The 24646-nt window shown below is 39.7% G+C and overlaps 1 protein-coding gene across 46 annotated transcripts in view; it reads left to right on the top strand.

Annotated features, from left to right (window-relative positions):
* The window catches only part of ZBTB20 (zinc finger and BTB domain containing 20), a 471634-nt gene that overhangs the window by 163218 nt on the left and 283770 nt on the right, over positions 1 to 24646 (top strand). The window contains exon 1 of one of the 46 annotated variants that reach the window (XM_077781237.1): positions 19728 to 19742. The exons of the other annotated variants lie outside the window; for them this stretch is intronic. The gene's annotated coding sequence lies outside the window, so the exon portion shown is untranslated. Of the gene's footprint in view, positions 1 to 19727; positions 19743 to 24646 lie in introns of those variants that run through there. 46 annotated transcript variants of the gene reach the window in all.

The raw sequence follows: 24646 nt of genomic DNA, 5'->3' as shown, positions 1-24646 counted from the left end.
GAGTTAACCTTGCATACTAAACTTCATTCCTTTTTTTTTTCCTGCATTATACAGCAGAGGCATTTGTGTAACCTCCAAATTACAGAGAGCAAATTCATTTTGTCTAGTGATTGTTTGCTGATGATATATGAAACAGACAGAAGACAGTTTGAATTTTCATAAGTTCAATTGAGCTTGCAGGCATAAGGAAGGGAAGAGGCAGAGCCCAAGCCAATGTGACACAGTAAGCTGCATCCCAGAGTGCAGGCTGCATGTGTAGCGTCAGGTTGTCAGGGCTGGGGAGGCCTTCGTCCATCACAGTTCTGCTTTTAGATGAAGGAAGAGTTTTGAAGCAACAAACAAGCACTACATGCACTACCATGTTCTTTACAGTGCAAGAATCCTCATGATTCTTGATGGATCTGACCTTTCCTCCTATAACTTGCTGTTTTAGCTAGAATTTCAGGTGGGCTAAGATGGGCTTTAAGTGCATTCCCAGTTCCTGGTCCTCTGACAGAATGCAATGCAGGTTCTCCAGAATTTAAACCCTTTTTTTTTTTTTTTTTTGGATGCAGATATTGGCTTGTAGAAGCTGTGCTGCAAATGTGAAATGAGTATGGAAGTGTGCTTGCTTTGAACAAAGATCAATGTCTTGGGGCCTGCTATCCCTAAGGAATAGCATTAGCACTAACAAAGAGAATTAATTTTGCCTTTTCCCCTTCCTTTACCAGGGCATTAACCCAGAAACTCATGGGGATAAATTCTGCCCTGATTTCTACCTATGAAACCCCAGTGGAAATATGGAGAGGTCAAAAATGTTTGTCAAGGCAGAAATTGTCCTAGAGTTAAAATTGTGGAGAAAGCAGAAATGATTGATTGTTATCTGGCCCAGGGGCAAGAGGATATGTAGGAGCCCTACCTGGCATTACATTCTTCTGAAAGTGTTACTTTTGTACCTTAAGGAGAATATACTAAAAAAAAAAAATCTAGTGAGTGAAAATTTATAATCAAGAGCACAGTGATTAATTGTTCTTCATGTCCACTGGGAGAAAGACCTAAAGAAATCAGTTCAATGAGCAGTGAAAATTACCAAGGTACTATGGAAGCAGGGGAGGTTTCTTTTTTAAGGAATGGTTTGGAAAGCCACCTCTCAGAGTGTGCTGAAACTTCCCATAAGGCAGAGGACCAAACTGGATGGGTTCTGCTACTCCCCAACATTTATCTGATTCAGTGTACCGTTTGGGAATGTTGGTATGTGGCAAGTACATTCCTGATTAATAAAGCCTAATGTTCCCAAAAGATCTCCAGGGTGCTCATTTTTCCATCCTCTCATAACTGGAAAGCACACTGTGTGTCTTCAAAGATTTTGTTGGGCTGCCAGCATTTTACTTTGGCCCGTCTGTTTTTTAGAGAAGGATGGAGCAGGGAGTTGTATAGATACAGAAAGACATTTTCACTCTTGGTGAGTCTGCGGGGGTTTCTTTCCAGTCAGTGCACAAATACTGATTTATCTCAGTTACTGGTTTTTAAAATTTGGATTAATGGAGACACTCCAGGTATTGCCTGATACAAGCTCCTCTGCTAAAGAACATGGAGACAGTTGCAAGTTGCAAATAGGATTGATGATCAGAGCAAATATGTAATGAGGCTGGAGTAAAGCCTGCTACAAAAAGGTAAATGTCTCAGGAGATTAGGAGCTTTGTAATTGTCTCTCTTTTCTTATGATTGCCTCTGTTTTCTGAATTTTCATGCAAACATACTAGAACGATGTTTTCACTTCATGAAACTGCAAATCTCAAAATGCAGTTGGCCAAGAACTAAGAAAATTTTCTTAGTTCTCGGGTTGGTTTTCATCAGTCTCATTCACAACTTAGCACAGAAAAGGAGTTGGGAATTATTTTTTATTAAATCTCTCGCAGGTTTTTTGTTTTCTTACAAATGTTTAAGGCTTTTTTTTGGGAGGTGGAGGAGTTGTGTGGGGCTTTGTTTGTATGTTGTAGGTCTGTAGGTTAAGAACATCAGCTGTAGTGTACATGGGTAGAAACATGACATTTTTCATAGCTGGAAGTTCGTGTTTTTGCAGAATAGTGGCAACAATAGATGAGGATAGGAAAACGGCTCTCTGGTGTGTGGTTGTTTTAGTATATAAAGGAGTATGGGCAGTGATTCACTCATGTTAAAAAGGCATGGGAATATAAGCATTGATTCCCTGTGTAGCACTGCTGTAGCAAGTTGCAGTAAAACATTTCAGCACCTGAAGATGTTATGGTGAAAGTGGAAAAATATTTCACTACATTTATCAAAGCATTTGCTACTCTACTTCAAGGTAAAATAAAGATTAAATGTTATTGAGCAAGGAAGGTTATCTCAGACCAGAGATATCATTAGATAAACTATGAAAGGAAAAAAAAGCAACACAGACCTGGCCTTTTCCAAACTACTCCTATTTTGTTCTATCTGAAGTGAAATTGTTTAGCTAAACCAGTGTATAATGGGAGGGCCTCCAGAGAAAGGCATTGTGGTTACTCCATATTTACATCAGTGTCTCTGAGGACACTCTCGCTGAATCATTTCAAATTCCAGAGTCTGATGCAGGGCAGTCTGATGAATGTAAGTTACCCAAATTTTCTGGTGTGTTTTCTTCACTAGGCTAAATGGTCTAGCTCTGAATTTTACTACAGAGGATCTCATTCTTACTCCACTCTTTCCTACCATTGCCCCAGAGTATCTAGATAATAGATTATGAAGAGATTTTAATCTGTTGTGCCAAAATAGGTCTGTTGTTTTTAACAGTTTCCACTGGCATAAAAGAGATCAGAATATTTGTTTTATTTGTTTATTTTTAAATAATAACTAAAAAGAAGTATTTGACTGTGCAAAATGTTTTGTTGCCAGCAATAACTGAAGGCATCTCTGAGTCAAAACCTGCATTAACAATTTTTTGAACCTGTTGCTTTCCTTGGCAGATTTTTTTCATCATATTTCCTTAGAAATTTCATTCTAGTTCATGCAGTGTTCTTATTGAAATTTTGAATAATTAAAATCTTTTGTAGAATGGAAGAGTGTTACCTCACTTCTTCCAAGATTTGCAGCAAATAATCAAGAATCATACCAGTCTGCTGGTGACTCTTACCGGTTTTTCAAGAAATAAGGTGTATGTTTCTCAACAGCAATGATAACAGTTGTGCACCAGATCACTGCATGTCCTCTCTGAATACAAACCAGATTAGATCATGATCATGCAACCCCAGTTCTTTTAGGTGGGGTATAGTGGCACAGTTCTTGTGTATAGATTTTGTAAGATCAGACCATCAATGGAAAAATGTGAGTCAGAGACAGATGAATTTGCCTTTCTTCCCCGTTCCTTTTTCCACTCATTTAGGGTTTCAAGTGAAGAGGATAATCTGTTTTGTCATGTCTGTTGCCCTGTTTTAATACACAACTAACCTTCTTATGTCTGAGTGGCTGTCACTTCCCCAGGACAGGTGATACTGGATTCCTGAAGCAAACAGCTCTAAAACGATCATCCATTTGGAGGTGAATATAGTGCCTTACTGACAGCTTTAGCCTGCATGTTGTTAGCAACCAGAGGGAAATTCCAGCAGTCATGGCATCACAAAAGCCTGAGAAATGCTGAGGGATCAGGAACCAGGTGGCCAGGAAGGTATAGAATTAAATCAGTCTATCAACTCAACTGGAAGTATAACATGTTTAGAAGTGAAAAATCCCTGAGTCAATAGGTAAGCTTGCTGTAGGTAGTGATGCACCTGAATGTAAAAGTTTTGATTCCTCATAACTCTATCAATCCTGCAGGAAGAAAAGGATTATTCTTTTTACTTTTGCCAGGGCTTCAGTGCTGTTTAATTTGTCTTGGTGCCTTTTGGCCATGTGACATTGCATCACAAATGATCCCATTTGGGTTTTCTTCCTGTGTCAGAAATTGGCATATTACAACTTCTTAGATTCTTTGTGTGTGTGTGTGTGTGTGTGTGTGTGTGTGTGTGTGTGTGTGTGTGTGGCTTAGAAAATACTGCTGTTTTACAGCTACATCTGCCCTTCCTCTGATCATGCTTACAATTCAACAACACATTTATCATGGCAAACTCTTGGTCTCTGAAACAGTCTTTATTCTGTGTGTTCTTGTGCCTGTGTGCTGATAGTCATGGCTCCAGAATGGAGCTGGCACTGAAGAGAACATTCAAATATTAGTACAGCTCTAGATATCTAGCAAAGAACTGAACCGAAGCTTTGCATTCATATAGTCCCTGGACTTCTGTGATTCTCAAAACATCATTCTCTTCTCATATGTAAGTCTCAGACTACTGCAAAGATTTGGAAATAGGTGGTGAGAGGACAATGTGCTGCCAGGTCCAAAGCTAGATGTAGTAACATTTAGGTGCAGGGCTCCAAGTGGAATTCAAGCCCCAGAGTTAGGGGCTTTGTCCAGTGCTTGGGATATATTAAGGGCAAAGGGAAGCATCTTGTTGGATTGTGTTCAACCTAGAGGCAACCAGAGGGAAGCTCTAGAGACTAAGGGCTTGGTGATTCTTCCATTAACGGGATTTCTTACTAGCAAGATATTTTTCCTTACTGCAAATCATTTGTGTCCTAGTGTATTCCAAATGTGCTAGGTACATTTTACTTTTTAATTAATGCATTTCCTGTCCCATTATAGAATTTGCCTTTCATCAATATGAGATAGCCAGAATTTTCCTGTGCCTTAGAATGGTGGAAAACAATTCTAATGCCCCTGCACTGTCAGGCTGTCAGTGGCACAGTTTTCTATGTGATTGCCTTCATTATGACTTAATTACATTTAAAAGCATTTAATTTCTAAAAATCTCTCACACTATCTCTGTCATAATGTTTAGAATGTATCCATACCATATAGTAGATATTCCTTAAGCTCCTTATGCTTTTATTTCTTGTAAAAGAAATATACTGTAGAAGAAAACAGAATTTCTTTATTTAATGCTGAACTAATTCTCAAAGCTGTGTTGTGATTAATCATGTGTGCACTGGTGTAGGCTTTTCTCCCTTTTACTTTGCCTACGTGGTAGGAAGCCTGAATATCCATGTTATGAAACAAGTCTCATTTCTACTGCTGCCAGTAGTTGGTCCCAGTGCCTGAACGGGGTAGGACTTCCTAATTCTCTTCTGCTGCTTCCTAGAGCTGGCAGGTCAGGGCTGTGGAGCTGGGAGGAATTCAGGGCTGCAGGATAGCAATGTGACAAAGCCAGTGTCCTTTGTAGTGCCCAGAGAGGTTCTGCAAACATAAGTATCACCTGTGATCCCTGCCAGGTCTCTGCAGACCATTTCTGGATGAAGGGCTGCCATTTTCTGATCACTTGTTTTATAGATAGAGAAATCCTGGCCCCCCAAAAAAGTCCCTGGAATTCTTACGCATTCCTTTCAGTGGAGACAGGAATCATTTGAAACATGTATGCTTGAGCTGGGCCTTTACATAGGTTGGGTTATGGTCTGTCATCTTTTCTCCCCTCTCCAAAAGTCTTACCCTAGGTAGACACCAACTGCTCTGGCTGCTTTCCTGCTGGAAATGCAGGACTTTCCTGAACTGATGGAGAGTAAAAGGTTTTACCTTTTGGTAAAAATAGTGGGAAAATAAATACATCCTGCTTACTTTAGAGAGCCTTTTTTTTCTTGAAACAACTAGATTTATCCTCTTTAATACCAAAGTGAAGGAAAAATTTTCACATGCATGTTTGTGCCCAGTAGTGGTTAAATGAAGGTTTATTTTGGATTTATTCCTATTTTCAGGTGGTTTGGAATTCTTTTTGTGAAAGGTTACAAGACTATATTGGTTAGAAATTATTCCCTTTCCCCCATTTTATCTAGGTCAATTTTAATACTAACTTACAAAACAGTTCTTCAGTTTGTGGAATCGATGAGGAACTGGCAAGTTTCATATGAAGTTCAGACAAATCTATGCTTCGTTGAACTGGGGCTGGACTCTTGCTTGCCCTGAATCCAGATGTAAAAGTCCCAGTCTCTGTCCCAGTTTGGCCTTTTTATTCCTCTGCATCACTGAAATGCAAGTAGAAACTCCTGTGCTGATCTTTCTCAGTGTTGAGAGCTTTCAGAACCCAGACTGCATTTGTCCTGTGTTTCTTTAGATATAGAAAGAGATAATGGAGTTCTGCACTTTTGAAATCTCAATCTTTTTGCTTGAAGCTACATCAAATATTCTGTGTATTTGCAAGTGTAGCACAAATTCATGTGGCTAAATGGATAGCAGTGGGGGTGGTACTGTTGCCCTTTAAATAGGGACTCCAATTACTTTAGTGGGATTTTCACCCGTTTCAGTGCTTGGGAGGCCAGGTTTTCTTTTCTTTCACTATTTTGTCAGTATAGCACTGTTGTTATAACTCCTCCCCAGCTTGCTCTTAATGGCCATGTCATTAGGACTTTTAAGTTCTAGTAAGACATTATTGGTGTGGAGGGCAAGAAATAGTAAGAAACTTAAGAAGAAATCCTAGTGCGAATCTTACCAAACACAAATTACAGAAACAGGCATCACATATAATGGCATATAGTGGCTGCTCAGTCCAAATAAAAATGTGCTCTCCTCTGCCCAGTAGACCTAGACCAGGAGGGATTAAAAGAAATTGTGTCCCCTCTTCTCCCAGCTCTCCCCAGTTCATAACTACAATCCCAATAATCTTGTCAGAGTGAAGTTTTTATGGGAAAAAGGTAACATATCACCGTGATAACTTCTGAACATAGCCCCTGGCTCAGGACTTAGTGTAGCACAGAAGATCTTATTTCACCTCTAGGTCCTGTACAAATAGAAATGCCTTGAACAATGAGCAAGCAAAATGGGAAATTAAACAGGGGCAAATGTACATTTATTTTATGTCTAGTCACATTAATCAGACATATCATTTTTTCTTTGGAAATGACTGTTTCAACAAAAGCAAAATTATAGCAATTAAAAATGTAAGGAGGAAATAATAGTATTGATTTTTATGTGTGGTTTTGTTATTTTTTGCTTAATTTTGTGACAAGTAAGTAGTAATGCATATCTTATTTCATGTCAATCTGTTTGTTAGACTGCAAGAGGCACTTAGATTTCAGAAAGGTGAAGGTTCACTAAGAACTAAGCTAATGCTTAGTGACTTTTTTCATTGCACGAAACATTGCTAGTTTTTCTACAGTGATGTGCAGTAATGCAAATACAGAAATAGCAAAAAATGAAAGGGCTTACTTGGAAATTCTAATACACAGAACTTTCAAAACAAATTTATTTTTGGCTTTTTAATTATGTGGAAAGGTTCAGTATCACTTCTTTTTGAATCCTGACTTCAAAAGGAAATGAGAAGTCAAATTTTCTTCCTTTACTTATAGCTTTAAAATGCCTCAAAAGGCCTAGTAGCTCACTAGCAAAAGTAATCATAGAATCATAGACTGTCCTGAGTTGGAAAGGACCTACAAAGATCATCGAGCTCAACTCCTGGTCCTGCACAGGACACCCCAAGAGTCACACCATGTGCCTGAGAGTGTTGTCCAAACACTTCCTGAGCTCTGTCAGGCTTGGTGCTGTGATCACTTCCCTGGGGAGCCTGTTCCAGTGTCCAGTCACCCTCTGGATGAGGAACTTGTTCCCAATATCCAATCTAAACCTCCCCTGACCCAGCTTCAGGCCATTCCCTCGGGTCCTGTCATTGGTCACCACAGAGAAGAGTTCAGTGTCTGCCGCTCCTTTCACCCTCACAAGGATGAACTACAGTGATGTCTGTCCTCAGTCTCCTCCAGGCTGAACAGCCCAAGTGACCTCAGCCCTTCTGAGGCCCTTCTCCATCCTCATTGCTCCACTTTGGACGCTCTCTAACAGCTTTATACCCTTCTTATCTTGTGACCAGAACTATACACAATACTCCAGGTGAGGCCCCAGCTCAGAGCAGAGGGGACAATCCCCTCCCCTGCCCGGCTGTGATGCTGGGCCTGATGCCCCAGGACAGGGTTGGCCCTCCTGGCTCCAGGGCACTGCTGGCTCAGCTTCAACTTTCCATTGACCAGGACCCTCCCCTGAGGCACAAGAAAAAAAAATCTGGGATATGCTGCTTTTTGAAATTCTTTAGGGATGCTGTTCAGAGAAGTTCTGCATGCCCCATCCCTGGAAGTGTTTCAGGCCAGGCTGGACAGAGCTTTGAGCAACCTGCTTTAGTGGAATGTATCGCTGCCTGGGGCGGGGGGAACAAGGTGGAACAATATAATCCTGAAGGTCGTTTTCAACCCAAAACAGTTCATAGATTTGAAATTTCATTTCTGTGATTTTATTAATTTCTAATATTCTTTGTGATGCTACAAACTGCATCTCTCTCTGCAATTTTCTGCCATTATTCTTGTGTCTAGGTACATCTAACTCTTTCTAATAGAAGAATTAGGGTGCCAACCTCTGTTTTTGCTGACAAAGGCTACTGTAATAGATAGTTGAGTATTTCTTGAGGATGCCAGGAGGAATGACTATTTTGTGGACAGATATTGTAGTAGACAGAAGTATTGATTTGGTTTCATTGTAATAAACACTGCCAGATGTTATCTCAGTGTGTACTGTTTGCATTAGTAAATAAATAAATTCTCCGGAGAACAATTATTCCCTATAATGTTTTTTTCAAAAGCTCACTGTTGGCTTACTATTGAGCTTCCTCTGCTTTCTGTGCAGCTTGAGAAACTAATTGGAGCATGTGAAGCTACTTGTAAAATTCAAATCTTGCTGTAGGTTCACATACCATGTCAAGACCAAGACTGGCATGTATAAGTGATGGCATCTTCACTTGAGGTAGTCTTTCGTTACCTGAGACTTTTTCCTGTAGAAAATAACTGACCAGGTTTTATATACTGCTGCATTATTCTACATACTGGTGGACACATTGTCATGGGAATGTCACAGTAAACATCTGTGTCCTCTGACTCTTGGTAAAAGCCCTCAGCTTGCAGGTCACTTTGTGCAAAGTGACGGTCTGGTTCCAGCCTATGTGCCATCACTGAAGGTGTTGGTTAAATGCCCGTACTTGAACCCCAGCATGTCACCTATCAAGATAAACCAGTTCTGAGTAAGAATCTGACCTTCCACAGAGACCAAGAATTCCAAGAGTCCAGATTCAGGGATGGAAATGATCAATCACACAAAATCAGTTTGAAAAGCACACATCATCACAGTGCTCAGCATATCAGTGTGAGCCTGTGTGGAGCTCTTGCACCTGAGCTTGCCTAGTGCTGCCTTTTTCCTCACAATAAGCAAGGCATGTTGAAGTAGACTTAGATCTGAGTTTCTCCGATTCCTGGTGCTTTCAGCATTCCTGTAAACACTGTGCAACTCGACAAGTGCTTTCCTGAAGTGTAATCAGTGTCCATAAAAACTCATGTTAAGTGAGAGCTGAAGTTGTGTACTGCATATTCTGAAAATTACTTCTTTTTATTTTCAGTGAAGCCATACCTGTTCCCTTAAATAGTGGTTCCTTGTTCAATAATTTATGATTTTGAGTGATGTACTGAACACTGGCTTTCACTCAGATACAGGTTCCCTTGACAAGTTGGCTCATTTCAGAGCCTCCCCAAAACATACTCAAAATAATTTAAAATGTTTAGGAAGATGCAATGTGTATTTGAATTCTTTGCCAGTGAATCAGTATTATTAACCTTATGACTCCTAAATTAAATCAGCATTCTCTGTGTTACATCCTAAGTTCAAATTCGTATAAAAGATGTGATTTTTTTTCAAATTAATAATAGTTTTACTATTGTTTTTCTGTTTCTTCCAGTTTAGCAGCTGAATTTTTAACTGTACTTAATCTGTCTGCTTAGGTATATTTAGAATTTTTATACATTTTACTGGAACTTTATGTAATAGAAGCATTTATATGTGTTTGTACTTACAGCTATACTTTACAATCTGTAAGGCTACTCCTTCTCAAAAATTTGATTTTGGGCAAGGATCATCAAATTAATACTTTTTCCCCCCTGCCATTTCTTAGTGTCTTCCTTTTTCTTCTTGCCAAAAAGGGAAAAGGAAAAAATTAATGAAGAACAAGGGAAGGAGAAAATGGGGGACCTTTCCACCAACTTTTTCTTGCTGTATACATGAATACCTTCAGTAATGTCTGTGAAAACTTTGAGAATAACTACTTGCTCCCAAAATTCCCCATGTAAAATTAGCAATATTTGTCCATTTAGAAGACAGCTCTTTTTCTCATCTCACTTCCTTTGGAATAGTCAAATGCATGTCCAAGCTACAGCCACTGAAGAACAATTCTAAGTTACATGCAAACATGGTGCGTTAGCTGTGCATTTTTCCTGTTTCTAAGGAACAAAGATCACAAATGTGAAATGAAACATAACAGAGAGGCACCTGAGTGCAGATCCAAAGGTATAATCTGCATTGGCTTCATTTCAGTACAGATAATGGGAAAACTTAAATCTACTTGGGAGTCCTGTGATCTTTACCTCTCTCAGGTTAGCAAATGTATCTGAGGGAGGAAGCTGGAATAGCTAATTCCCAAGTGATTTTAATGATTCATGCTCCCTAAAAGAAGGAGCCATGGGAAATATGCCTAAGCATCACCATTTTGTTGTGTGCTATAGAATGTTTGTTTAGTGAAATGGCTTTGCTAATAGATTTGTTAATCAGTTGTGTCCCAAATAAAATAAAAAGTGCAACACAGCCCTCCTTAGGTTTGGTCTTCTGCAAAATTAAGTGCCTCATTTATATGACACATAAATGTGTCTTTTATCTAGGCAGGGAAAATGGAGCAAATAATGACCAAAACCTTCAGTAACTCTGAGGGTATTTTGATTTTAAGGTTTAAGGTTTAAGGACTGCATGAGCTTGCTGATTCTTCTTCAGGGCTTATGCTGTATTCTCTCCTCCTGCCCTCCCTGTCTCTCAGCTCTCAAGTGATACAGGGCCACAACATAAGACACATCAGATAAATGTTTCAACAACCAGCTGGTGTGACTACAAGGGGGTATTTTCTGTCTGGTGGTAGATATATACATTTCCATTGCTTCACATTTGTATGGAACAAAATACCCTGCTTTTTAATGATTATTTCTTAGGATAAGGTTGGAAGTTTGTCCCCAGAACCAGTCTGGTTTTTGGCATCTCCCTTGTTACTGTGTGCAGTGGTGCCGCTTAATGCTCATTCAGGCAGTGGATTTGTGATTCTGGTTCTAGGCCTAAAATGGATTGAGATTCATAAAAAATAATCTCAAATCACAAAGCCATCATGGGAGGCTTCTAGCTTCTGTGACTATCTCACTTGGGCTAGATTTGAATCAGCAATCAGGAGGTGAATGGTTTTGTTCTTATCCCACTGCCAATTTCCAGAACTAACATAATCTGAGTGTGTGTCACAAAATTTTATTTTCCGATTGAATGCATCCGTCCTTTAAAAACAGGTTAAAAAATAAGAGACAAAATGTAAAGGAAATTTAGCATCCAAAAAATACAGAACAGTGCTCAGGACTTTAAAATATATGTAAACATCAGTTCCTGCCAAGTTAGTCATTACTAAGAGTTGTTAACACGGGGGATTGATTGAGAGAATGATTGTTGCTGTAGAATGATGATTTAATAAGGGAAAAATCTGATAGATTTGACATGCTACATAAAATGTGCAGAATGGTTATTCTTTGGTAAATTGCAACTTTCGGTTGTACCCTGTACAGATGTGTTTGTTCTGTGCCTTGCCACATTCCCCTTTTTTTCCTGCTGTTCTCTTTAATTGCTACAAAGCATTGGTATTCACCATTGCTACACGTCACCCAGAAAAACATAACACACGCCCCATTTTCCTTCCTCTTGTTGTCTTCTCTCACCCTTTTGCCTGGCCTGTGTTCACCTACCTCCTCTGGTGTTCAGTAGAGCACTGCAAAATGTCCTGCTCTCCATCTTTAGAAGGTGTCTACCTTCTGGTTTTATTTGTTTTTTGCTAGCACTGCCTTCACATATACTCTTCTGGCTGATGATTATTTATCTGCTACTTAGTCCTAACAAAATGCTTAGTTCTTTATAAGCCAGAAAATGAAGGCTGTCTCAGCTCAAGGAAGTTGTACAGGACAAGAAGATGAAACAGCCCTTTAATTATTCTCATCTTTACTGACAGGCTGTACTCTGTCCTTCCATTTTTCAGCAATAATTTATGAGAGGTTGGTTTGATTTTTTTTTAAATCTGAAATGACCAGTGCCTCTGTGAAGATCCTATTACAAGTGTTGTTGATGTCTTTGGTCTTCTGTAAAGCCTAATGGTTCATGCAGGCCATACCCAAATAATAGTGATCAGCTTGATCTGAACTGCTGCTGGGCCCTTTTTCTGCAGATAGGGGAGGCTGTGTCAGAGGCTGGCCAGAAATGGACTTTGGCTTGCTGTGAGAAAATGTAGGGCTAGACTTGCTGCTTGTACCCTATTAATAATAATAATAATAATAATAATAATAATAATAATAAAGAATTCTAGAGCCTGATTACAACAAATAAATTCCGTAACACCCTCTGCACTATATTGGTTGTGCCAAAGAGCATAACATAAAATGACTGAGAACAACAGCAATTCAAACCAGCAGCACACAATGGTGTAATTGGACCCGAAGCACATAAAAATAATGGTTTTAAAGAAAGGCGAAAAAAGCAAACATGGGACCAGGGAGTGGTATCGGGGACAGTGTCATGAATCTTTGGTAAGATGCATGAGCTTAGTAGAAAGAAAAAGAGGGGGTGGGGGGTGAGTTACTTATGAATCAGTACAACTGTGCTTTGTTCTGCATGAGTGTTTTAATAGAGCAAGTGTAATATAAGGATCAGGTGGGCTCGTGGGAATGGAACAAAAGGTTTTGTAAAATTAAAGCAAAATAATTATAGCTCTAGGTGTAGAGTGAGCACACTCCAGCAGTTGATAGCAGGAACCTGCTCAGAATGGGGAAGGAAGAAGGGAGAAAGATGCAGTTGGAAAGGTTTTTTAGTTTGGTTTTTTTTTTTTTTTTAAATCCATGCATACACGTGCACATGTACATACATACATGTGCACATTTAGTGCAAACAGATTCATACATGTATGATAACAAAGACTTTAAATCAGTGGCAGTTTTATGCAGATTTAGAAGTCACTAATAAACCCCCACAAAAATGCTTTAAAATGAAAATTTAAGGAATAATCTCAAATGCATTAATTAACAACAACAACAACAAAAAGGAGAAATAATAGCAGAATGTTGCTTTCTGAAGGAATAAAGGACTAAAGTCTAAAAAAGAGACTGTCATATGACATGGGAGATGTTCTTACTGTAAAAGCCCAGTGATGAATATGTGCAGAGTGCCCAGTATACTAATAAAGCAAATTCAAAGTCCCAGCAGTGGATGTGATCATAGGGGGGTTCACAAGAAAGCTGTCAGCAATGCTTTGTGTTACAGAAACTCCCATATTTGGGCAGAGCATTCTGCTGTGCTCTTGTGAAGAAAAAACTGTTTCCTACCTGAATTTCAGAGTAGTTTTACAAACAAGGTGAGAGCTTGGTTGATCACCAGGTGTCCTCCCTGTGTCTAGTTATGTGCTTTTCCTTTACTGTCTGCCTGTATATGTACCAAAGTGCACGTGGCTTCTGTATAAAAATAGAAAACAAAACAAAAACCTGAAAAAGAGTCCTGACCCACCATGCACTTTCTCTTTAAGTTGCTGATTGTCCTCAAAATGTAATTAAAAAGAGATGTCCAGGAATGGAGAAAGCCTGTACTGAGGTGTGAATTCTTCTCCTTCTGTAATGTTGGTCTCACAGTCACTTTGGGTAGTGACTTCCAAATAAAATTATTTTTATTTGTGGATATGCTGACAGAGAAAGAAGTAGTGAATTTTAACACCAGCCTCATTGACTCCCCATAGCACCTGTAGGTTAGGATGAGTCTCCTTCCACTTGTGCATTGCCACACGGAATGTCAGAAGGAATATGAGCAAACACCAGTGAAAAAATGAACATAAAGCAAGAAACTGGTTTTGTTACAGCACTCAAATCACTTCCCTTCTGTGGTGGATGGTGTCTGGTGGGTAAGACGATTGCACCTCATTGTGGTGCAGTTTGTGGGAAGGAGGTTCAGGGCAGCCCGCAGAACTGCAGTTGCAGGCACAGCTACTACAGATGGCTGGCGTGCAAGATAAGGTCTTGGCAAGGGAGGGGGACAATTAGCCTGCCTCCCACCACATTTCCCCTTATTCTGTAGTCAGATTTCCCTTATTCAGAGTTTGTTCAGGGTAATTGTTCACAGACAATATATTTTTGTGCTCATGGTGCAATCAGAGGCTGTTCTCACTTGAAGCAGAGCACATCTCTTAGGTAGTGCTCTCTGCCAGAATGTGGAGGCTGAGATCAGAGTGAAGCTTTATGAGCTCCATTTGGTGCTTTTTACTTCCGTCTTGTTTCTCTCTCTGCAGGGGATGTGAAACTAGATTTGTCCTGTTTCCACAGCAGGGTTTTGGTTTATTTTGTTTTTCCAAAGCATTTCATTCGGTGGCGCAAATCCAGAGGAGAGTGTGTTGCAGAGATGGATTTGAATGTCAGACAGAAAGAGTTGTGTTTAATAAACTCTTTGTTGTAAACTATAGAAACTTGAGAGCAGGAGGCCCCTGTTTAATACAAACATTCTGTGACTAAATTATCACTCAAAGTATTTGCCCTGGAACTTAAAGATCATTGAGACAAGGTAACTTTGCTAAAATGGATGTTTATGAGGTCTGAAGTTCAGATTTGAAATTCTTTGTTTCTGGTTCTCCTCTCAAACTCTTTCCACCTTCCATCTGCCTTTGACTCAGAGATGGTTGCCTAATAGAACTGAGTAGACTATAGGACTAGTTGAAATGAAATGCAAAAAACAAAACCAACAAAAAGCCCAGCAAAAAGAAAACTAAAAGAAAAAAAACAACAAATTTTTGTAGGCTTTTAGAGAAAAAAAAAGGAAAAATATGCTTTAATAGTATGATGCAGTTCTTGAAGATGAGAGCCCCACATGCAAACAGTTGAACATGTCGCTCCCATTATGTGTGCCACTACTGCCTATCTTCTCTGCTCCCCTGCTTTTGAAAACTCTTTTCTCTATCACAGCACAAGCTACCTATCTGTGTTGATCTCATTTTGAAGTGTTTTGTCAACATGAGCCTGTTATGAAATTAAAGGTCAGTAAAAGGCCAGGCATTCGTTGGGGTAAGCACTGCATGCTGGAAAGGGAGGGGTCAAGAATGCCTCATCACATCCCAAGCTTTCAGATGTGCCTTAGGAACTGTGTGTATTCCTGTTTGGGAACAGAGACACTCTAAAGCTTCAGTCGACCCCTCATTCACAGCAACACACAATATGCCAGTATCTGTCACATTCCAAGACCTTGAAACACTATTGAAGTCAGGGAATTCAAAGTCCCAGATTCTTGGCTTCTTTTGAGATCACCTCATTTTCTTCCTTGCCATTCTAGTAAATCTGACATACATACATGCATGCACATGCATACTTGTGTAGACGTACTGACATCTTTCCAGAGCATGAAATTCAAAAAATGGGAACAAAAGGATGGGTTTCCCCCCTTTTTTTTCTGGCAAAAAATAAAAAAAAAAAACCAAGCACTTCATTAGTTGTTTATATTCCATCTTTATTTTCTGCCATTCGCTCTTTGCCGAAAGCAAAGCATAAAGGATTAAGACAAGAGCAGCCCTGTGTATTTGTATATTACATTTACATATAATATGCATTATTTAGATAATAAAACCTTTTCTAAATTGTACTGAAAAAAAGTAGTATTTGCAGTTTTGCTCAGAGAGAACTGATGCAGCACTGCTCACATTTCCCTGCTTTTCCTCCATCTATTTTGGAATGTGATGGGCAATAGCATGTAGGCATCAGTAAAGTCTACAGTCCCTCCCTTTGCTCTTTTGTCTGATTATCCTTCTCCTAGTCTGTAGGAGAATGAGTCTAATCTGGCTGGAGAATTTGCACCCTGATTTTCTCATACAGCACATGAAGTTTTTTAGATAACAGTAGGGACAATTTCTGGTCTCATTGAAGTCGCTGGCAGTTCTCCAGATGATTTGTTATAAGATTTGGCCTTGAGAAAAAGGATCAGTCACACTCATCTCCTTTTAATTCTGAACTAGAATGACCCATATCACTGCCCACTGATGGCTGCCTAGGATACTAGCAGGGAAATTTTGGAAAACGATCAAAAGTTCAAATATATGCAGGAATGCATGAAACCTACTGTCTGAGAGACCAGAGAGAATACAGTTTGTCACAGCAAAATATATGTTTAAATAGAACCAAATAAAACTGAAAGCTTGATATTAAAGAGATCTATGTCCATTTTATTATTTTTCTGTATAATATCAATTTAGGATGAGATCTGGAACAGTTTTCTCAGCTTACGTAAGTGTTTTTCTGTTTTTTCTAAAATCTTTTGATTGCAGAGCAGTATAAATGGTGCAAAACAAAGTCTCTTTTCCAAGTTCCCTACAGTGAGCAACTTAAGAGCATTTAGTTTTAGCTGGTATTAGGACTTTGTGTCCCCAGAGAACAGATCCTGCCCCTGTGATCTCTAGTTATAAAAATCACTGTTTCCCAGTGGTTACAGAAGATCACTGGGGCCCCAGAAAAGTGTCATGAAGATGCAGAATGAGGATCTTGCAGCTCCAGTCCATTTCCAGCATTGCTGTTTCTTCTTGTATGTTTTGAAAAAAAAATCAGTGATCTCCAGTAATCCCCATTTCTGAAATCAATTTAAAACTACTTATATAACTTAGAAACATGCATTAGGGAAGGGAAAAAATAATTTAAAAAATAGTCATACTATCTAACTTTATCATAATTTCTTTTATGTATTTAAGTGTGCAGGTAGTCTGCAAAATAAATTTACAGGCATATAATTCTGTATGTCCGTATCGTATGCAGTGGCCCTTCCCACGGGAAGGTCTAATCCAATATTCAAATCCAACCATTTTCCCTGTCTTTTGGAGGAAAGCAGAGGTAGGGACTCAAAATATAAGATTTCATTACAATATAGTTCTGTCTGCAGCTGAAGATGTTTCTCTAGCATATTGCTGTCTGGAGTTTTCCGTTTCAAAATATCTTGTAGGAGGTGAATTTTCTAGTTGGTTTGACTCTGCTGTTAAAAAAAAGACAAGCTGATTTTTTTTTTTTTAATTTGATAAAATGAATAAAATGTTAAGGGTAATTAAGCCAAGGAGAGTTTTAAATCTCGTTGATTTTTTTTTCCCCCTCAGTTCCTAGCCTGGTAAACAAGCTGTATCCATCTTTGCAGAGATAATTTAAAACCACTGTGCTGAAAGTATAGTGTAAAAACACCAGTTTTCACTTCAGAGAGAAAACCTGTCTGATGACCTTCAAACCTCACTTGTTAAACTTGCAAGTAAAAATCATGTTTTTCATTATTTCTGTTACCTCAAGGTTACTTCAGGGCTAAGGTTTCCTGTGAAGATCAAACAAGAGGTTTTTTTCCTGTCTCGCACATCCTTACATGTGCCCAGATCATGCCCTCTGTGAAAATACTGAACCGCAAACGCTGTGGCCTTGAAGCTGGAGGGAGGATTGCTTGGTGTTATTAAGGCTCTGATCAGCAGACCAGACCAAGATCCGGCTGCTCCTGTCTGGCTCAGTAACCTTGGAAAAGTCAATAATATACTTGTGCCTACATTCCCCAGCTGTAAAAGGAAGGGAATGCTCTTTCCCTACTACAGAGGTACTTTGGAGATAAAACTGCTCTCTGAAGTACGGAAAAATGAGCGTATGGATTGGGTTCCCAGCCCGCGCCACAGCGCTGGATTTTCCTGACACTCCTGAAGATCCCCCAGAACATTATCCACGCTTCCAGGCAATTGCAGCAGCCTCTCCATTCCTTGAGCACACCTTGTCAGCAGCTGCTTTGGGAAATGTCCACATCTCCCTCCCTGCGGCTTAGGGCTCTTGGCACAGAGGAGACTTTTGCGTGCTCCTCTCGCCCCATGTCTTCCTCTCACCCTTGCAGGATAGTGAGTGAGCTTGCCCAGCCTGGCTCAGTTGGAACTTCTGATAACCTCTACAGAGTGAAAGTGGTTGTTTTACCGAGCAGCTGCTTCTGCGATGTATTATGTCCCTGACACATTTCTTTTTACATGTTTTGCTGTAACCTTATTCACACAGGCTGATCATATGTGCCCCAGATACAAATAGGAAGACAAAGTTTCTAGTTCCATCTGCTGCAGTCTAGAACAATTTTATCCACCATTCACTGGGGGAAAGCAATTCTGATTTAAATGGCACATAAGCTGTGTATTATTAGTCTGATAGGATAAAGTATTACAGGTTTTTTTTCCTAGTGGGTTTTTATATTTTTATATTGGAAATAACTGTGCTGATGAACTCTTAAGTGGAGAGGTATAAAACAAAACAAAACAAACTTGTGAAATAGCAGAGGCTGGAACTTTTCATCAGTGATGTCTGCTTGTTAAAGTCTCCCCAGAGTGATTATTCCACCAAAATACCTGACCAGCTCTCCTCCAGTAACTTTCAGCAGAGGTAGGCAGGAAATCCCATTAAAAAAAAAAAAAAAAAAGAAAAACAAATAAACAAACAAACAAAAAAAAAAAACGCAATAGCAACTCTCTTGGAGCCACCTCTGTTTGGAAATGAACAGTTAAAAAATGCAACCTTTTCACTGATGCCCTAAATTCCTTTGTCACTTAGTAACAGCCTCTACAAACTACGCCTCCACGCCTGACCTTAGTTACATCATATTGCCATGTTGTGGAATAATCTATTGTTGAATGTGTGCAGAAAATTTGTTATAAGATCCATGATATTAGAATGAATAATTATAATTTTTTTTTACTAAATAAATGACAAGGTTTATTTAGTGAAAATATCATGTCAGTGCAGAGAGTAAAATAAAAAATAAGTTCACCTGCTGTGCTTGGATTGGGAGACATGTCACTACGTACCTTCTTAGCTTCTTTACACTGCTAATGGAAATAGTGACAACCTTTATCTCCCCACTGGGCTGCAGGAGACCTTGGTGTCTGCCCGGAGACAGCTTTTCACTGGAAAGCTTTCTACAGGAAGCTGGTTCTTTCTAATCATCTTGTCAGTCCTCCCTAAGGCATCGCTGCCTTGGGGCAGGTTTGGGGCATGATCACACCTTTCTAAATCTGTGGGATTTTAGTAGAAGTAGCTCAGGTTTGTATCAGTGTTACTGTCCAGAAGCTTGTCTGTTGATTTCAGTAGGAATTTACCTGGAAAAAAAATGCATCATTGAGCAGCTGAATTTTAACTGTTCAGGACCAGCTGAATCCTTTATGTTACCAGGTGAGATAGTTTGTGCTCTTTAGCACACCTAAATGCGGGGCTTAATTTCTTTTCTCGTTTCCTCAAAATTAATGATTTCTTTAAGTTCATTGTTCGGAGTTCTGCTTTCTTCATTTCTACGTAGGTGAAGGCGCTCATCTGTGTCTAATGTTGTGGTGCACATTTCATAGACAATGCTGAGAGTTAATCCAGTGTGGGGGTAGGATGGAGATGGTAGCGCTGGGAGCCTTTGAGACACAGAAACAAAAGCACTAAGTTGTTTCGAGAGAGATTTTCCCTGGTAGAAAAAGCGCTGCAGAACGCCCGTCCAGCCTTGGGTAATAAAAATACTTTGGAAAGTGAAAGCAAATAGGCGCAGCGAGCGCGGAGCGGGGGGAAACAAACGCGAGGTTCCAACGGCGGAGCGGCCACGCAGCCGGGTTTGTGTGCGGGCTTTGGGAGGGATTCCTGCCCCAAGAGGCGCCGGGGCTCCGGGACTCCTGCAGGGATTCCTGCCCCAAGAGGCGCCTGAGGACGGGCCGGGGCTCCGGGACTCCTGCAGGGATTCCTGCCCCAAGAGGCGCCTGAGGACGGGCCGGGGCTCCGGGACTCCTGCAGGGATTCCTGCCCCAAGAGGCGCCTGAGGACGGGCCGGGGCTCCGGGACTCCTGCAGGGATTCCTGCCCCAAGAGGCGCCTGAGGACGGGCCGGGGCTCCGGGAGTGCCCGGTCGGTCCCCGGGCGAGCGCGGAGCGCTGCGCCGGGCCGGGCCGGGCCGGGCCGGGCTGGGCTGGGCTGGCAGCCCCGGGGGACCAGCGGGAAGGAAGGAAGGAAGGAAGGAAGCGGATCACAGCGTATGAAGTCTGAAGTGACAGCCTTTTGCAATGGAGGCAGCTGTGTGGGGTTACCTGAGGACAGTGTCTGGCTCTACTGGCTGATTGCTTAAAGCATTAAAAAAAAAAAAAAATAAAAAAATCCAATTAATGGGGGCACCTCCTAAACAAACCAGATATCCCTTTCACCATGTAGTCCCTGTTGAGAAGAGTATAATTTTACATTAACTACACTGGATAAGTAAGAATTTGTTAGGTTCTGACTTTATCCAGGAAATTCCATTTTAACCCAATTGTCCCTATTAAGTGTGTCAGCTCTTCTTTCAAAAGCTCTACTCTGCAAAGGCAAATTAGTATATTAATGTGGAAGCACGTAATTTTAAGACAACAAAAAATCGGGAAGCCCTTATCCATTTTTTCAGAAAGAGTTATTTATTATAAAATATTGCAACAAACTCTGCTTGCTTAAATTATTTACAAAAATTAAATTTCTCTTTGTTCATACTTACTTTTCCCTTTTAAACCTTAACAGCAGAATTATACTTGCCACTTTCATTTTCTTTAATGTACTTTAATTTTGTTTGGAGTTGATTTAAAGTTTCATTTTCAGATTCTCATCTAAATACTGAAAATCTAACCTGAAAGTACCTCCTAAGACTGATCTACTCTTCTTTGCCCTCTTCTTAAATTATGCATAACTTAAATTTGACAATAGTCAGGTTTAATTCTGAAACGCTTTATTTATAGCAGTGTAATTCAAAGCCTAAGGGTAAACAGTTAATTTTATGTACAATTAGCATGTAGCTCTTTAGCTGAAATTCAGGCTCTTTCCCTCACAAATGACCATCAGGGAACAGGTCCACTCCTGTCTTCCTGAAACCTCAGCCTTGAACTCCTGGCTACTTCAAAGCATCCAGGATGGGCTCTACTCAGACTCTTGAAAGTTGTCTTGTTTCCAAGGCTCTTGTGTAGGTAGGTATGTTAGTCATGGGATATATTATTTATGCACTGGTTTTAGAGCTGTCAGAGGAAAATCAATTTTAGGGGAAAAGGGAGCGGTGCTCTTGAAGTGGGGTTTTCACCTTTCACATGCTGTTTGTTTCCCCATACTATTTTGGATTTTGTGAGTGCTGTCTTTTGTGGAGGACAAAAGTGCCCCAGAAAAATGGACTCTAGCTGTTTGGGGAGAAAAGATAAATAATTTTTAACATGAACTCACAATCAGTTTGGGCATATGGTACTGTAGGAGAGTGTGTAGAATGTGTGTGTGTGTGTACGATATTCCTAAAGATGATGGAGTGGTTTCAGTATGTTTCTAACTTGTCTGCTTCTTAGCCATAGATATAGGATATACATAACACAAATGCATTTTATTAGGGGTTGTTTGATGCCTCTGATGTAGTTTGTGCTCTGAACATGTTGTTTTGAAATTCTTATTTGTATGTGAGGAATTGTTAACACATTTTATCATACTATGCTGTGGATTTGTGGGAATTCCTTGGTTTTCTACAATATCACTGCATCATATGAAATGCACACTGTCCTTCTAAATGCAGTGAAGTGTTCATGATGTGATGTTAATTCTCAATTTGGGGCCCAAAAATTGTTTTCTCTCATGTAAGAAGTGGCCAGACCCAAGATGATTTTAACAGATGATGCATTTCTATCCTAAAATGGATTCAAAGGAATTCTTTATCATACTGTTGAATCCCAGGTGTGTAATTTTTTTTCTTCTGCTCCCAATATGGGTGTTCCTGTTTTGTATTTCAGAACCTAGATTTTCATTTAGCAATTAATGTGCGTGATTCAAGTCAATCCTTTTGTATTTTATGAATTTTTTCCAAATATAGTATTTCTCTGCCTACTGTTGATTGAGCAGAATGGTACTTGCCTACACAAAATTTCTTAGGAAATACAATTTGCACATCCAGATTTCTGACTACACCCACTCTCCCCATTATTGCAAGGTGTTAATCTACTTGTATGATGGTGCTTGCACAGATGCATACATACATACCCTCTTTAAAAATAGGCTGTGTGCCTAAATCCTTATGGGAGAGCTAGGTCTGTATGCTCACTGAATATTTAGCCCTTGTGGTTACTGAACAGAGTTTTTGTGAAGACTCTTCCATATTTTTAGAAGGTGCTTTTAGTAAGCAGTTTAATCCTAAGTAACAACTGAGTTTTTTTGCAGCAAATTTTAATTCAAAACTAATTTTAAAATTACACACATCCTTTTTAGCGGTATTTTGGTTTTGAGTAGTTCCTTTCCAGAAACCTACCCTGGAGAAAATGTTTTTAATCAGGTTAAAATGGAGGCAAGATAGAAAAAAAAAAAAAAAAAATGTTTGCTGTGGCGTGACTGGAGCAGTGCTAATGAGCTCTGCTCTAATACATGAAGGAACATATGGCCCCCATCTGAATACAAACTGGACACAAAGCAGTAATTCAGCCAAGATGTCCCGAATATTGTAAACTGGGTGAATGTGGTTGAAGGTGTTTATAAATGGTGGCTGAATCCCACACACTGACTCACTGCCTTCTAATGTCCGGGGCTCAAGGTGCTATTTGTAAGAGTATAGAAAATGACCAGTAGAGGGAATTCTTAATTAATGCTAACAAAATAGCAAACTGAAGTGTTATGCTATGAAGAAAAGACTTTTTGTGCTCATGACGCAGCAAGAGACGGATTATGGAGAGGGTGAGTTAGGAGAAGAAAAATCACAGGACAAGCAAATTGAGTATTTACTGGCAAATAATTGCTCTCTTAAGCTGTGGCTTTCTTCCTAAATTCTTGGCATTCCTGAGCACTAGAACCATTTTCAAAAAATGCATCGTTACAGAGTAGATGTAAAAAAACCTCTCAAAGGCTGATGGTGCAGACTTGTGCAGGTAAGAATGTGTGCATTACTGCCTATATTTCTTCTAAAGCTTTAGATTGCCATCGTTTGCAGGACTGCTACTTTGCTCTGTCTCTGATAGAACTGGTGTTTTGGTTTCATAGCTCTATTTAGCCTGAAAGTTGGGGAAGTGAGGACAGTCTTTTAGGCAGGCTTCAGTGTGTGTTTTTCTGTCAGCGCAGAGGTATCTACAGACAAAGAAACGAAACAAGCTGGGCAAAAGTATATGGCCTGGCTTTATTTTGTTTAAATGGGTGCTGGCTTTTGTGGAGGTGCCTCTAATTAAAAGACTACACATCAGCTTAATGTGGGGCAGGAACTTACTGCCTGTATGTGCTTGTATTGCCACGCTGATTTCACTGGAGGAAGGCTTGTGAGATGCTGCAGGGAAGAAACTTTTTGTAAGGGGTTCCTAGGGACTGCCTGCATCCCCAGGGCTTCCCTAGGTGGGGCTCCCCAGGGAAATGAGACTTTTGGGAACCCATTTTTTGTGCTCCTGTCTACAGTTTGCCTACCTGTTTCCTACTCCTTTCCTCCCAAATTTCACCACTTTTAGTCAAATTTAATGGGTGAAAGTTTCCAATATACCTGAGCTTCCACTTTTTTTTTTTTTATGTAGACAGCTGTTTAAAGGGGGAAAGTAGTTTTAACAGCCTCTATGTGGGACAAGTGGCCTCATAATAACACAAGAGGCTCATTTGACACTTCAGGAGCTGGCTCAAATTTACAGAGGATTTTTTTTTTTGTTTATTCCACATGCAAACTTCATTTTCTAATACTAAAAAAGGGCACGGAGATGTATAAGTGGTTATAAGAATACCTTGTCTTAAAATATGACTCTTACTCACATCTTAATCATCAAATAAAACTGTAGCACTGCCATTTTTTACCAAACCTCCAGAATGCTGTCCCTCATTTCTTCTCCCCACTTTATTATGTGCATTAAAAGTAATGGCTAAAACAATCTCACTTCTCACAAGTCAATGAAAACAGCACGTATTCCTGAAGAGCAGACATGTTCCCTTGATTTTACAGGGGGTTTATTTTGATTTTACTGATGGTGTTGAGGAGTGGAGAACAAGCTGAACACTTGATTGATGGGGGCATGTGTGTTGGAGACACAGCTCTGGAAAGGCACACAGTGTCACAGAACTCAGATCAGATCCTTCAGAAAAAATTGCCAAGTTCCCCATAAAGAATAATGGTGTTTTAATTTTTAACACAGGGGTAATTTCTCATTAATAGGTATCAAATTAAAATTGACTTATCTCTTTAAACATGGACAGTTTTTAGTCCTCATAGTTTATTGTACCATAATTGTAGATATTCTGTTTATTCAATATTATGCTAACTATTTCTGTAATAATATTATATTTATTATTATAAAGGCCTTTCTTATTATTATTGCAATAATTAGTCTTTTTTTAACTGATAAAATCTTGGCCCATCTGGGGTTTTGGGTACAAAGTCCTACAAGTTTATTATATATCATGTGAATGAAAAGTAAAAATCCTTTTATTGGTTTTAGTGTTCTGCCTTTTAATGACTGTCCCCTCTTTTCTTGGGAAGACAGATTTATTTTCTCTGTGCAGTTATATTTATATCACTTCCA

Source organism: Lonchura striata, chromosome 2 (assembly GCF_046129695.1).
Source record: "Lonchura striata isolate bLonStr1 chromosome 2, bLonStr1.mat, whole genome shotgun sequence".
Classification (NCBI taxonomy): domain Eukaryota; kingdom Metazoa; phylum Chordata; class Aves; order Passeriformes; family Estrildidae; genus Lonchura; species Lonchura striata.
Note: the sequence above shows the minus strand (reverse complement) of the source record. Positions and strands in the feature narration are given on the sequence as shown.